Source organism: Lepidochelys olivacea (assembly GCF_965140295.1).
Source record: "Lepidochelys olivacea isolate rLepOli2 genome assembly, chromosome: 21".
Taxonomy (NCBI): domain Eukaryota; kingdom Metazoa; phylum Chordata; order Testudines; family Cheloniidae; genus Lepidochelys; species Lepidochelys olivacea.
In genome coordinates this window covers 2,138,770-2,153,074 of record NC_140431.1, presented here as the reverse complement: position 1 = coordinate 2,153,074, position 14,305 = coordinate 2,138,770, and positions in this window count along the sequence as shown.

Below are 14,305 nucleotides of genomic sequence, written 5' to 3'. Positions count from 1 at the left end.
GTGGACAGTATCCAGAGCAGGATAACACGTCATTGTCTGAAATTGTAGTTTGTACTGACTTCGCTAGTGCTTTTTGTGTCGCCTGTTGTAAAACTAGGCCACTATCTAGATGAGTTGATGCACCCTCTTTGTAGCTCACAAAAGCTTATGTTCTAATACATTTGTTAGTCTCTAAGGTGCCACAAGTCCTCCTGTTCTTCTTGTGGATACAGACTAACATGGTTGCTACTCTGAAACCTGTTAATAAGGAGTAATGGAAAGGAGTCCTGATGGGGATTGCCTGGAGACAGATTGCTAGTTGTTTCTTTGTCTACACCCAGAAGTTGCACTGCTTTAACTAACACCAGTTTTTAGACTGATTTAGTTAAACTGTTGCGAACCCCTGTCTAGACACACGTAAATCAGTTTATAACTGACTTACATGGATTTAGCCGAATTAAGCTCAGAATCAGCATTGCTAAATGGCAATTTCAGCAGAGGAGCTCCTCCTCTTGACCCCTGGAAAATCGTAGGTCCTGGATGGAGCTGAGGCCCTTTGGCACATGCACGGCTGCTGCCTTTGCAGTAGCTGAGAGAAATAGCCTCTAGGAATGTCACTGCAGCACTTCTCCCCCGTGCTAAAATCATGCAACGCGTCCAAGTAAGGATGACTAAATAAGGGCAATGGAGGAAGGTCACTGGGTAGTTTGTTTTACGTTGCAATAAGTAGAGGGCTCTTTTTAGCATCTGCTTGAAATTGCATCGTGGGTAAAGGGGCAGAGTTCTGATTGATTGCGGAATTTATACCCTTTTAGTGTTTCTTGGCATAGAGTCCAGGGAGAAAGAGAGCTGCTAATAAATACAGCGATAGCTTTTTGTTTCACAGCCACCTAAAATGCTAGCTAAGGAGCTTTGCCTGGGGAGGCCCGCCCGTCTTCTGCGGCTAGTTTTAAATTACAGCGAGAAGGGTCACAGTGTTACAGCCTCTCACAGCATGACCCTTTGAGCCTTGGCTGGAGATAAGAGGGGGAAGGTGCCTTTTATTGGCTGCAGGAGGGATTCAGGAGGCCAGGAGGGACTTGGCTGGTCAAAGGCTTTGGCCTGTATCCATTCACCTTGTGCACTCACTCCTCACCGTCTTTCTTGCTGCGTTTGCTGCCCACCAGATAGGTCTGTCACTGTAATGAGGGCTTGGCTGCTCCCCAGCCCACCCTTCGGCCCCTTGGATATCAGCTACTTCCGTGATAACTGGTATTCGGTTGCTACCCCTCATTTTGTCAAGTGAAATTCAATCTGTCCCCTTGAAGGAGCTATGGTTGTGTCCTGTCCAGCTATTTAGGCCAAGCCCCCAGGGAAGCAAGGAGTTAATGTGGCCAAAGGATTGACAGCGTCTCTCTCCCTGTTATATCAGCTCAGGCACAATCCAGACCTGGGCAGGGCCAGGACCCGGTTTAATCCTTTGATTAACAGCGAAGCTTTAAGCACCAGTTGGGAGCAGACGCCCGGGCACTAGAAACCGGGCGTTTCACCCAGCATCCTTCCATGCAATCCAGCCTTTTCATCGCTCGGTCTCAGCTCCAACCTAGTGAGGTTCCGAATTTCTATGATAACATGGAGCGCTGCTAAAAAGTCTGATGCCGTAGCCCGTCACCTCCAGGGGCGGGAGACGGAGCGAAGTGTGGAGGCAAGGCAGAGTGACGGCTGGGAGGGAATGGAGCAGGGCAACTCACAGACGGGAGCAAGGATCCTTTCACTACTGCACCTTGCATTAGGAACGTGTAGCTTTCCGTTCTGTGCTCTCAAAGCATGTTACAAAGGAGGTGTTATCCCTGTTTTACAGGAAAACTGAGACAGAGGGGCAAAATGACTTGTCCAAGGTCACACAGGGAGCACCTGGCACAGACTGGTGCAGAACCCAGGAGCGCTGATTTCCTCTAACCATGCAGACGTACTGTACTGTGCATCACAAAATGAACCTGACCCAAGGAGTTACCCTGTTTCCAGTAGCACCTGCCTCACTCGCCACAGGACAGGCGAGACACTCAGCAGCAAACAGAAGCGGGGCTCCCCTGCTGTCTCTGTTTGATTTATTGCCCTTAGGAGACCAGTTTCTGACAAAGCTGGGGAGAAACAATCTGTGCTATGCTGGTGAGAGAGTCCTGGTTTCCCCACACTGGTTTCCCCAGCCAGACCTGTTTTTCTTGTGGGACTGGAAAGCCTGACAAATGAATTGCAGAGATCACTGTGCTGAGCCAGGGTGTGTTCCACAAACAAACTAACCGGCTCAGCACCAAACACCCAGAAAAGCTCTGATGCGTTATCCTTGGCCGGGTCCATGAGGAAATCGCAGCACCTGCCTGAGGGGAAGGGTAGGATCTAAGGATCTTGCTGGCTGACCTGGAGTGCACCCAGCTCGTGTATTTTAGTTCTTTGCCTGAGTTTAGGAGTGGGCCCTGGGACTCCAGGCCAATAATCTCAGCTCTGACACTGACTCACTCTGTGACCTTGCGTAAGTCACTTCAGGGCAAATCTGAGAAGGGGCGTCTGATTTGGGGTGTGGGTTTCTAGGAACCCAACTTTAGACACCTTGGCTGAGCACCTGCAGCTCCCAGTGATTGTAATGGGAGCGGCTCAGCACATCTGCAGGTCAGGTCCCAGGGGTCTAAAGTTGGGTACCCAAAATTAGAGGCCATTGCGGAAAGCATGGTCTTACCCCCTCTCTGCCTCAGTTTCCCAATTTGTATGATGAGGTGAACGCTCCTTCCTTCCCACACAGGAATGTTGGGGGCTTAATGCCTGTAAAGCGCGCTGCAGCTGAACAGCTGTGGGTGAAACCTGAGCCGAACTCCTCTTCTAAACCCGCGTGTACATTCCTCTCTGCTGTGCAGTGAACATCTCAGCCCTGCCCCGTCATGTCTGGCTTCCGTCACTCTGAGATGCCAGGCTCCAAAATCATCTTGTTAGACCCCACCCATGAATTGTCACCCTCTTCTGGTTTCATTGTCTTGTCTTCTCTGATTCCTTAGCCAGCTGCCCTTCCCTTCCCTTCTCAATCTCTTCCCCCTACCCCAACAGCTCCCCCCCGCCCCCAGCCCTGGTCTTCCCCTGCTCCCCGCAATGCATTCCTCGGCTGCTGTGGTTCAGTCTCATGCTACCCCCCACCCCTTCTGGCCCCATTTCTTTGGCTCCCTTTCCCTTTCTTTTCATGGTTTAAAACCCCTTTCCCCCGCTCAGGCAGTGCCCCCAGCTGCTGGTGGTGACTCCAGATGACTGTTTCATTGCCCTGTCTTCTGTTCCCCTCCACCAGCACTTCCGAGGCAGCACCGAAATGAACCTGCAAGGATTGTAATAAGAGCTGAACTTCTTTGCTGGCTGTCACACGAACTCAAGCACCGAGCAGCTCCAGCAGCCTCACACATTTCCCCTCACTCCATCCCTGATGCAAGGTCATTGGCTTCGAGGTTTCACACCAGGACTGAAGAAGGCCCTGTCAGGCCTTTCCAGCCACTTGCCCTCAATCCCGGCACCATGCTCATGTCCCTGACCCCAGCAGAACTGAAATGTTTTTCTGCTTCGGAAAAGGGGGTTGCAGTTCCCAGCCACGCACAGGTGCTCCTTACAGCTGGGAGGGGAGGCAGGTCAAAGAGGCTCCAGGATCTTGGTATCTCTCTGCACTGCTGCTAATACCTAAGGGAAGCTCAGCCAGAGATGATCCGGAAGGGTATTTCCTGCCCTATCACTGCTGTGGAGGGACAGTCCCCAGCCTAAGTATCTGCTGCCCTCCAGTGGGGAGAGCGACTCCCGAGTTAGCTAACTCTGCGTGGGCATGGTCAGACCGGAAAGAGCTCTGTGTATGCAGCATGAAAGCTTGTCTCTCTCACCACCACAAGCTGGTCTCCATACAAGATATTACCTCCCCCACCTTGACTATGTGGTGTGCTTGGATGCAGACTCCCCCTGCGCGGACTCACACTGGTGCAGTGGCACTCAGAGATTTCCTCTTGATACCCACTAAGGGCTGTTTTCTCAGATGCCGTCGGTAATCTGGGCAGTTTTTAATGTAGTTGTTCCTTAAAGTGCAACTCGAGGCAGAGGGCTCTGTTCTCAGGAGTTTATGCTCTGTCTTTGCAGTAGATCCTGGCTCCCCTATTTCAGTGCTTCTCAAGCTATCAGATGTGGGGGACCGGCATCTTTTTTCTCCAATGTGCGTGCAAACCAGCAGCCGATGGCTCACGGACCGGCACCGGTCCGCGGACCACCACTTTGAGTAGAACTGATCTATTTAACTGCCAGCCATTCACTGTGGAGTCACCTTATTTGTTAAAGAGCCTGGGAATGACTGCCCATAGGGCTGGGGCCCTTTGGGGCTGGAGCTGGGGCTCTTTGGGGCTGGGGCTGTCTTTCCGTCCTGTTTCAGAGTAGCAGCCGTGTTAGTCTGTATCCGCAAAAAGAACAGGAGTACTTGTGGCACCTTAGAGACTAACCAATTTATTTGAGCATAAGCTTTCATGAGCTACAGCTCACTTCATCCGATGTGTTCAGATGAAGTGAGCTGTAGCTCACGAAAGCTTATGCTCAAATAAAATTTGTTAGTCTCTAAGGTGCCACAAGTACTCCTGTTCTTTTTGTCCTGTGTTTGTACAGCATCTAGCACCATGGTGGCCTGGTCCTTGACTGCGGCTTAGTTTTAGGGGCCTCCATAATACAAGGAAGTATATAAATAATGCATGTGACAATGGGTCAGTATGGGAATCTGTCTTCCATCCCTTTGCCCCTCCCCATCATTCACCAGCTTCTTACCCTGAAACCCGATAAGCTCTACAGCGCATAACAATGAACTGCTTTAAATCCAGCACCATGCTGAGCACTGAGACAAAGGGATCCGGGAGATCAGCTCCGGGAGACCCAGGCTGCCCTGTCCTCTGTGCCCTTCACTCTTGCACATCCTCACTGCTCCCAGGACCAGCACTGCACATTTCTTCTCACTCTGGCCTGTGCTTGGGGCTGCCCCCTGGTGCCCATGTGCCCGCCTGCTCCACCAGCAGATCCCCCCTTAACCTCCCACACCCCACCTCGCACTGGGTTCCCCACACACTGTCTCCCCAGTCTCGCCCAGTGTGGCCTCTTGCCCCATGTCCGGCAGCAGGCAGGAAACCCTGTGGGGAAAGGGTGCTGAGTTTCCTGTCTATTGCAAAGAGCCCTGTATCATACAAATAATGAGAGCGGAAAAGTAGTGCCAAGCACCGAGGATCTTTGCTTTACGATGACTAGCGGTGAAACTTTGTTGGGGCCCCTTTAGCTGCCCCCCTCTCAGCAAAGGGTGAGAATGAGTTGTGGGGCCAACAGGGAAAAAAGGAGTTAATGCCATGTTAGTCTGTATTCGCAAAACAGCAGCAGCAAAATACCCTTGGAATTCCCCGCCCACAAATTCCCCCTGCTGAAATTGGCAGCAAAGAGGCCAAGGGCTGAATGGGGCATAGAAGCTGAGCTCCCTGCTAGCCCCAGGGCAGGGTCCCTCCAGGGCAGAAGTGAAGCCCCCTAGTTCCACAGTGTTGGAGAAGCCGGCAGGGCTGTGGGCTGCGTTGTGGGCACACACAGACTTTCTGCCACGCCTGCACATTCTGCCAGCGCTCCGTCCACGTTGGAAACATGAAAGAAAAACAAATGACAATGAATAAAAAGTGTAGCTAGGCAAGGAGGCACTAGAGGGCAACGCAGCCCGTGCTACACCCCGACACCAGAAACAGAGCCAGGGAGCAAACTTGTTCCAGAGCCATCTTCACACTGCCAGCCGTCCAGGGGCTGGCTGCAGCTGATCACAGCGCCAGGGCCGGTGGCTCTTTGGAGGAGCCAAAGGAAAGTGGAGAGTGATCTGGGACAAAGAGTGGGGAGCATTCCCAGGCTGTACGCGCTCAACCCCACAAAGGGACCTGCCCTTCGCCGTCCCAATCCCACAGGAGCCCCACAAAGCAGATCTTACAGGGGATGCAATCCAGCCAGAGAGGGGCGTTGTTTGGGCTCACGAGAGAGGACAGCTTCGGCAGCAGAGCTGGTTGAAAAAATTTTTTCCAGGGGAAAAAAACGAACAATTCATGTCCCAAGCAGCTGTATTCTGAAACCTAGTTCTGTGTGTAAGGAGGGTGAAAGGCAAAAGCAGCCAAAAGTCCCCCCTCCAAATAGCCAAACATGAAGGATCCCCAAGGGCAGGGCCTATGGGTGCTTGGAGTTATGGGTGCTCATCACCTCTGGAAATTAGTCCAGGCCAGAAATGGGCATGTGTAGCTGGCATCCTGCGGGGATACCCCTTCTCTCAACTCCTATTGACTCCCTTCTCCCCAGGGAGTCTGTTCAGCACAGGGCAGGCTCCCTAGGGTGCTGCTTCAGGGCCCCCCCCGGCTGCTCTCACTCCTCAGAGGCTGATGCACATGTACACTGTGGAGCAATGTACGGGCCGGGTGGGAATTGGAACTGGTTGATGATCTGGGCCCCACTTCACTTCCTTGGGGCACGTGCTGTCATAACCCTGCAAGTTCTCTGGTCACCCAGAGAGTCACCCAGAAACACTAGGGCAAACAAGGATTAAACTTATAAAGTGTGTGGGGGGGGGGAATCCCGGCCCTCTTTCTATGTCACAAAGCAGCAAATTAGTCCCCAGACACCCTGGTTGTTTTCCCTTTGAAGACCACCCTTCACAGCTGCACTATCCCCCTCCATTCTTCCTTTTCTGTCCATGCTTTGTTCAGCCTAGCTCCATTTTGTCTGTATGGCTGACACTTCAGAGCAATTCTGACAGGATTTGGCTGTGTCTCCAGAAGGGAGCTCACACTTCATTGTCTGCCTAATGGCCAGGCTATTTGGCTTTGTCTAATCATTACCCAGTAAGTAATGGTTGTGCTAGAAATTCTCCTATCAACAGGCTGCAGCAGGCTCCAGGAGGAGACAGATTCCTTGATGGGGAGATGATTCATGGGCTGAGGGAATGGGAAGAGATGCGGGAGAACAGGTCTGGGATGGGAAGATAAGTCGCCTCCCTCTTTCAGGCAGGAATGCAATGGCAAAATGTGACATTCACTGGGGACGAAGCAGGAGAGCCAGGGGTTGTGCTAGCTGGTGGTGCCAACTCTCGCCAGCTTGGCGTGACTCTCCTGATATCAGGCATTTTTCTTACAGCCCAAGTTCCAGGAGTCAGCTGATTGCATGAGGGTCTCAGCTTCTGGTTTTTTAACCAAGGTAAATTTCTAGCCCTCCTGGTTGTGAAGAAAAGCTCATGACCTGAGTGCCACCTAAAGGTCCAGAAACCAGAAGGAAAAGAACAAGAACCCAACATCTTTTATTTTTTTTAATGCCATGATTTTTGAGCACTTTAGGACCCAGCCTGAGAAGGCTTAAAAACACCTAACAAAGCAGCCCCGGCAATGCAGATATTTGTTCCTATGAAGAGCAATTGCAGGAATTCAGAGGTGCTGGTTGTCTGAGCTCTGTATCACCCATAAGCCTCTCCACAGAGGTGGGCAACATTTTTGAACAAAAAACGTTTGTCCAAAAATGGCCTTTTCCCCCAGACCAGAAAGGTTTTCTGAAATTTTCAGTTGTTGGTTTGTTTTTACAAAGCCCCCCCCCACCCCGAGTTCCAGTTTAATTTCTTTCTCCCCCCTCCCCTTCATCAATGGCAACATGGAAAGAAGGAAAAAGGAAAGAAAGGGAGAAAGGAAAGGAAAAAAAGCGAGCTCTCCAAAAAGTAACTTTTAATCAAAACCAAAAGTTGGTTCTTTTTGAAACCACCAATTGAAAATATTTTCTGAAGTTCCCCTGCTCGGTTTTCCCTGTTTTCTGACCTGCCCCCTTTCCGTACATTTCCTCGTTGATCCCACTCAGCAGCCCCGAGCCCCAGGGCGCCTCATAGCTCACTACTCAAGCCAGAAAGAAAGTTGTTCCCAGCCCCTGGGGCACTTACAGCTTCTGGGACTTCAGCAATTGGTGGTCCCTTGCTCCCCATCTCGGCACCTGCCATGGTACGTCACTGCTGCCCACTCATGCACGCTTCCACCTGCTCAGATATCTGGTCTGGCAGCTGTCCAAGCTCCACTAGGATGCACACTGAGAATGGGAGGAACTGGGATGGTTGGGAACTGCTGCACTAGTGCCTGGGGTCACAGCCCCCCCTCCCTCCGCCCCTTGCAAACAGTCTGCCCTCCCCCCTGGATCCCTCTTACTCTGTCTCCCGGCCTTCCCCATCCCAGTGCCTCCAACCCGCTGCCAGTCACAGCAGGAACCACAAATATTATTAGCGCAATATCCTCCGTGTTATTAAGACTGAAAATCACTGGGCTCCTTTGGAGCTGTTTCCCATCTCAGCGGGGTTGTAAATATGTGATTTACTGGGAACGCTGGCAAGCATTACAAGCCCCAGAGAGGCCCCTTCACGGCTTTCCAAGCTGCCCATTAACCGTCCCGAGACATTCCCTTCAATGGGAGAGGCACTGTCTGAGTGGGGCGTGCTTGGCTGGTGCCTACATTGCAGGCAGGTATTTGACACACAAAGGAAGCCAGGTGATATGGTGTCTCAGCAGGGCAGCTGAGCTTTCTGGGCACGAGCCTTTAATTTAGGTGGGAGACCCAAAAAGTAAGGCAGAATCTGGGTGCAGGGTGAAAAAACACCAGTGGGAGGGTTCTGCCTGGCTGCTGTACACTCGTACTCAGGTGAGCTCCCCTCCCCAGCACCCGGCACCCCACCATGCTGCTCTGCCGCCAGCACCCAGAGGAGCAAATGCCCCCTCCGGAGAGGGACAGGCGGGAGAAGCTGCTGTGAGCGCCTTGGGGCAAGGCCCATCTCTTTGTTCTGGGCGTGCACACTGCACTTAGCACTTTGCGATCCGGATCCAGGCTGGAGCCCCAGTGTGTGAGCACCGTGCCAATCGTAAACAACAGTAATAAAAGGCTACGTGTGTCTTGTGCCTTCAGGAGTTCTGCAAGCTCACACTACCCATCAGATGCTGTCGGAGCAGGGTCCTGGGACCCAACTAGTCCAGCCCCTCCTCTTGGCTCATTCTTCTGCTGGGTTAACTGGGAACGCAGTGCCTTGCTCCAGCCCCAGAGAAAGCATGGCAATCGCCAGCAAAGTGACTTTCCCCAGAGTACCCTCGTACTCCGCTGAGAAGCTTCTCGGTGCTTCCGTTCCTCCTAGGGCTTGTCTTCTCTCCCGGGGTAAGTCGACCTAAGTTACGCCACTCCAACTACATGCATAAGGCAGGGACGGTGTCCCTAGCCTCTGGTTGCCAGAAGCTGAGAATGGGCAACAGGGCATGGATCACTTGATGATCACCTATTCTGTTCATTCCCTCTGGGGCACCTGGCATTGGCCACTGTCGGCAGACAGGATACTGGGCTAGATGGACCTTTGGTCTGACCCAGTCTGGCCGTTCTTATGTGAATCCCCTCCCCACCCCCGCCATCCTTTGTCTGTCTTGGCAGGTTAGGAGCAGGGCCGATCTCTCCTGGGGGCAGGTTATCCCATAGTTGCCTGTTGCAGGGTTTCTTGAACCTCCCTCTAAAGCATCTGGTAGTGGCCAATGTTTGAAGCATGACGCTGGGCGAGATGGGCCACGAGTCTGAGCTGGTCTGGCAGTGCCCATGTACCTGTGTTGTGATGCTTAGTTAACAATAGTTTGTAAAGTGCTTTGGGATCCTCACTTGACAGGTGCTGGAGTAGGGCACAGGATAATTATTTTAGGAACAAATAGTTTGCTCTCAACTACCAGTTTTGCTCCCCTCAGGGCTGCTCCCAAGCAAGCCTGGCAAACGGGTCTTGTTATTATTAACAAGTGTCAGCAGTGTCTTTATTAAGATGCCTCTGTTCACATCTTCTGACTCTCCGTGTGTGACGCTCACTAAACATGCAGTTCTGCAGAAGGTGCCAAACTGCATGTCTCCCCAGCATTGCGTTTCTCACAGCACTGCATGGGTGCGAATGTGATGAGGGAGCCAGGATGGTTGCTGGGCTTCAAAACACTCGTTAATAAGGTTCCCTGAGGCAGGAAGGAGCTGTAACTGCTTAGAGCTCTCTGAGTTACCATCCCTGTTTCAATGGCTGCAGGCGAGGAGTCCATCTCATCCCTGTCTGGGCTCTGCCTCCGGCCCTGCTTATTTGCTTGCTATTGTTTTCCGCTCAGAGGCTGAGCTTGAGCTGGTTGTCACTGTGATAATAGTATGCAGTACTGTAGCCGTGTCAGTCCCAGGATATTAGAGAGACAAGGTGGGGGAGGTCATATCTTTTATTGTACCAACTTCTGCTCCGGAGAGAGACAAGCTTTCGAGCCACACAGAGCTCTGCGTCAGGGCTGGGAAAGGGACTCCGAGCATCACAGCTAAATGCAAGGGGGAACAGATTGTTCAGCGTAAGTAGTTAGCACATATTTAGGGCCCTTCGTTTTCCGTTTTTATTTTATTTAATTTTTCTTGGGAATTTATCAGTGTTTATTACCACCACAACAAAACCAGGTGAAAATCAGTGCCAGGAAACTATTAATAATTTTGCTGGCTAAATATCGGGGTTTATTTTGGTGGACAGAAAGATGGGGAAAAGCATTCTGCAGATTAATGCTTTGAATTCCATTCATCAGTGTGGTTTGCTGCAGAACTCAAAGCACAGCGCCACCTCTGAGTTTAAGAAAACAATACATCTCTAATCCCCAAATAAAACTTTTTATTTGAATAAACAGTTTACTGCTGAAGACTTAGAACTATAAATATTTACATTTAATAATTGGGCTACACCATTTGCCGTGCATACACACAACTTCATCCTTTTCTCCTGGTTTTGTTTTTTTAAAACTTTCAAATACTTCCTTGCATTCTGATACAGATTTTCATTTTCTTCCCATTTTAGTGTGTCAGCTCTTTAAACCATTGTCTGCTAACAGCTTGAAATGTGTACGTGGTGGGCGTGAGATTCATCAATATGTTCGGATGCACACGCACTTCAGAGCTTGCATGCGTGCCTGTTTGTTTAGTGCGTATCTTCTCGCCTAATACAGAGCCTGACTTCGAGGCAGCTTTGCATATACACACAGACTAATGTATTATCGTAATACCTAGCTCTCACCCAATGTATTGTGTTTTCCTCATAAAAAAAGTTATTTTTTATATATTTGAATGATACAAAAGTAGGGTGAAAATCAGAAAAACCTGAATAATACTTCTTGTAAAGCCCAGGAATTTTGGGGTAAAAATTGGTTTAAACTAAAATTGAAGGGGCTGACTTGTGTTGTAAGGGACCATTTGAGGTGCTACAGGTGAAAAGGAGCTGGTCCAATAAAAGCTATTACCCCACCCGCAGTGAGAGTAGTGCAGGTCCCAGTGGTAATGAACGGTATCGGGTGGTCTGCAGGTTTGTATTGTCTAGTATCTCTGGGAGCTGACACAGGCTGCCAGTCTAGGGGCCACAGTTTGAGTTGCCTCCAGGGAGAGTCTCAAAAACCAAGGGGCTGACTTAAAGTTTAGGGGCTGAAGCAGAGACAAGAGCACACTTTGGGTGTGCTGTGGGCCAGACTCAGAGCGTCCAAGCCTTGTATTCGTGAGGGTCAAATCCTCCCAAGGGGTGTGTGAGTGTACTTAGGAGCAAGCAGCAATAGGGTCTCCCTGCCCATGTGAAAGGGAGATGAGCCCTCCTTCAGAGATTTCCAGTTCTTCCTTGTTCCTCTTCACCTGTGGCTGTGGCAGACCTGACACAGCTTCTCCTTGCATGCCCGCATAGGCAGCTCCCACCTGAAAGCAGCCAGCCATGGCTCCCTGTCCTGCACCTGAGACGTGCAGACTCCTCTTGTCTCTGGTTAATTGAATTCTATTGCCTGGCAGCTCTCAAGGGTAAGAACTAGGGAGTTAGATTTTATTTTGCTGTTGGCATTTGCTCTGCAAAAACAAACAGCACAGTTCTGGATTGCTAAGAATCGAGGACCTCGATAGTGTGTGATTGGAAAGGCCATGGGCAATACGACTGATCAGCACTGATTTGCACTGGACTATTGGGTTTATCACAGGAGCAATGGGGTGGCATTAAGGAAATCTTAATGGCTGGATTATCAGGGGGAAAAAATCTCGACAGTGAAATTTAAAGATGAAATGAAATGAGACCTAAAGATATGGAGCTAACAAGCCATGTGCTGGACAGACCAGCTTCGCTGACATGCTGAACCCCAGGAAAAGAACATAAGAAGGGCCAGACTGGGTCAGACCAAAGGTCCATCTAGCCCAGTATTGTGTCTGCCGACAGTGGCCAGAGCCAGGTGCCCTAGAGGGAATGAGCAGTGCAGAGAATCGTCCAGTGATCCATGTTCGGAATATTATAGCCCGGCAGTTCACGAGCCCGACTCAGCTAACCCTGGCTCAGACTCGGTGCCAAAGGCTTTTTATTGCAGCGTAGACACACCTTGGAGCTGAACCCCTCTGACGGTGCAGTAGCTCTATGTATCCTGATGCGCCTTATCTGCTTCATAATCCTATGGGAATGAATCTCCCCTACGGCCCTATAAGAAACACTGGCTGCATTGAGTTCCCTATGGCCTTTTGCCATACATGGGATGTTCTGCCCTTGGCTTGCACTACTCCCCAGGATGCAAAGGTTTAATGTCACACATGTGCACTCTGACCTAGCTCCCCTTGCTCCTGGAGGTTCCTAGTCTGACATTTGCTCTTCTCACCAGGCCAGGCATGTCCCCAGGATTGGGGAAGTTCCTGCCACCCTCTCCCCTCAGCAGCTGCTCCTCCCTCGCTACCCTTGACTGAGCTGACCTGCATTCAGGAGAGAGGTTTGTCATGCAGCTTTCTGCCCTTTCCTGGGCTTGGCGTCTATTGTCACTCAGCCACCCTCCCCCCTCCCAGGCTGGCCACAACAATTTAGGCTGACTGTAGTGACTTATTACTCACAGGCAATCTGCTACAGAGCCAGGGTCTTGGTCGGGCTGCTGCAGAGGTCTCCTGGGTGGAAGGTGAGTGCCAGCTTGCAAAGTGGGTTATTCTCTATTGGCAGAAGATAATTAGATAGCTTCCCCAGGCACTGGAGGGTCACGCTCTGCAAACATGATTGATAGCCGGGGACTGATGGGAATGAAATGATGCAGGCTTGGCATCTCACTAAGCAACAGTCAACTGCGCTGAAGCTCGCAGGGCTGGGGTCTGCCTGGGAAATAGCTGTCGATGTGCAGGGCTTTCCTCCTGTTCCAGTAGGGCAGGCCGGCCCCTTGCCCCAAGAATGGGAGTGCCCGGCTGCGCGGGAGGGCAAACCTTTCAAAGCGGAAACTGGATGGTGGGGAAAGAGCAGGCCTGACGTGGGGAGCTGCAGCAGCTTGCACCAGCCGAGGCTCTGGCCTGGAGGTGAGAGGTGAACAGCACCATTTCTGCTTTTATTGCGGCCCCAATCCTGCAATCTCGAGGCCTGAGCCAAAGCTCATTGAAATCGTTCCAGTGACGTCAGTGAGCTTTGGGTCAGGCCCTTGATGCAGCCCCAATTCCCAGGGAGATCAGCGAGTCTTGCCTAAGGTCCTTGGTGCCTTTCTCACCTGGAGACAGGGAGCGGGATGGGAAGCATTTCAGGGAGCTATTTAGGTGCAGTAATCCCAAAGGGCCCTGCAAACAGGCTGGGGGAGGGGCAGCAGTGCCACTCGGCTCCCACCATGCTGGGCGGCAAGGAAAGGAACGGCTTTTCTTTAAGGAAGGGGAGCGGGAAGGAGTGCAGCTCTAGGCTCCTTCGGAGCCTGGTGAACGCAGGTCCTGCTCTGCTGCCGCCTACACACAGGTCGGGACAATGAAGTGTTGCACGGGAGAAAGGCTGGTCATGTGGTTACGGCGCTGGCTGGGTGCAGGGGACCCACATTCAATTGCTGACTTGGCCACAGACTCCCTGCATGACCTCGAGCCAGTCACTTCATCTCTCTGTGGCTCTGTCCCCCAGTGGGGATGCGAATGCTTCCATGGCCTGTCCTGGCTGTTTAGACTCTCCACTTTCTGAGGCAGGGACTGCCTCTGTGTGTTTGTTCAGAACTCAGCACACTGGGGCTCTGGCCTCCTGTGGAGACTCTGGGCACTACTAAAATAGCAAATAAAAATAACCCTGGAACGCCCACAAGCTCCCAACAGCACTGGGTGCCACCAGAGAACCCCTGGAGCCTTCGCTTCGCATACCCAGGGTGTTGTTAGCCCTGTTGTTGTACGCTGCCGCTCCTTTGCAATGCCGGTAGTTTTGCCTTTTAATTTTCACCGGGCCGCTGGCCCCGTCTCTGCGAGCACCAACCCAAGATGAATTCATGAGGTAGTTTGCAGCCACAGATGGCCT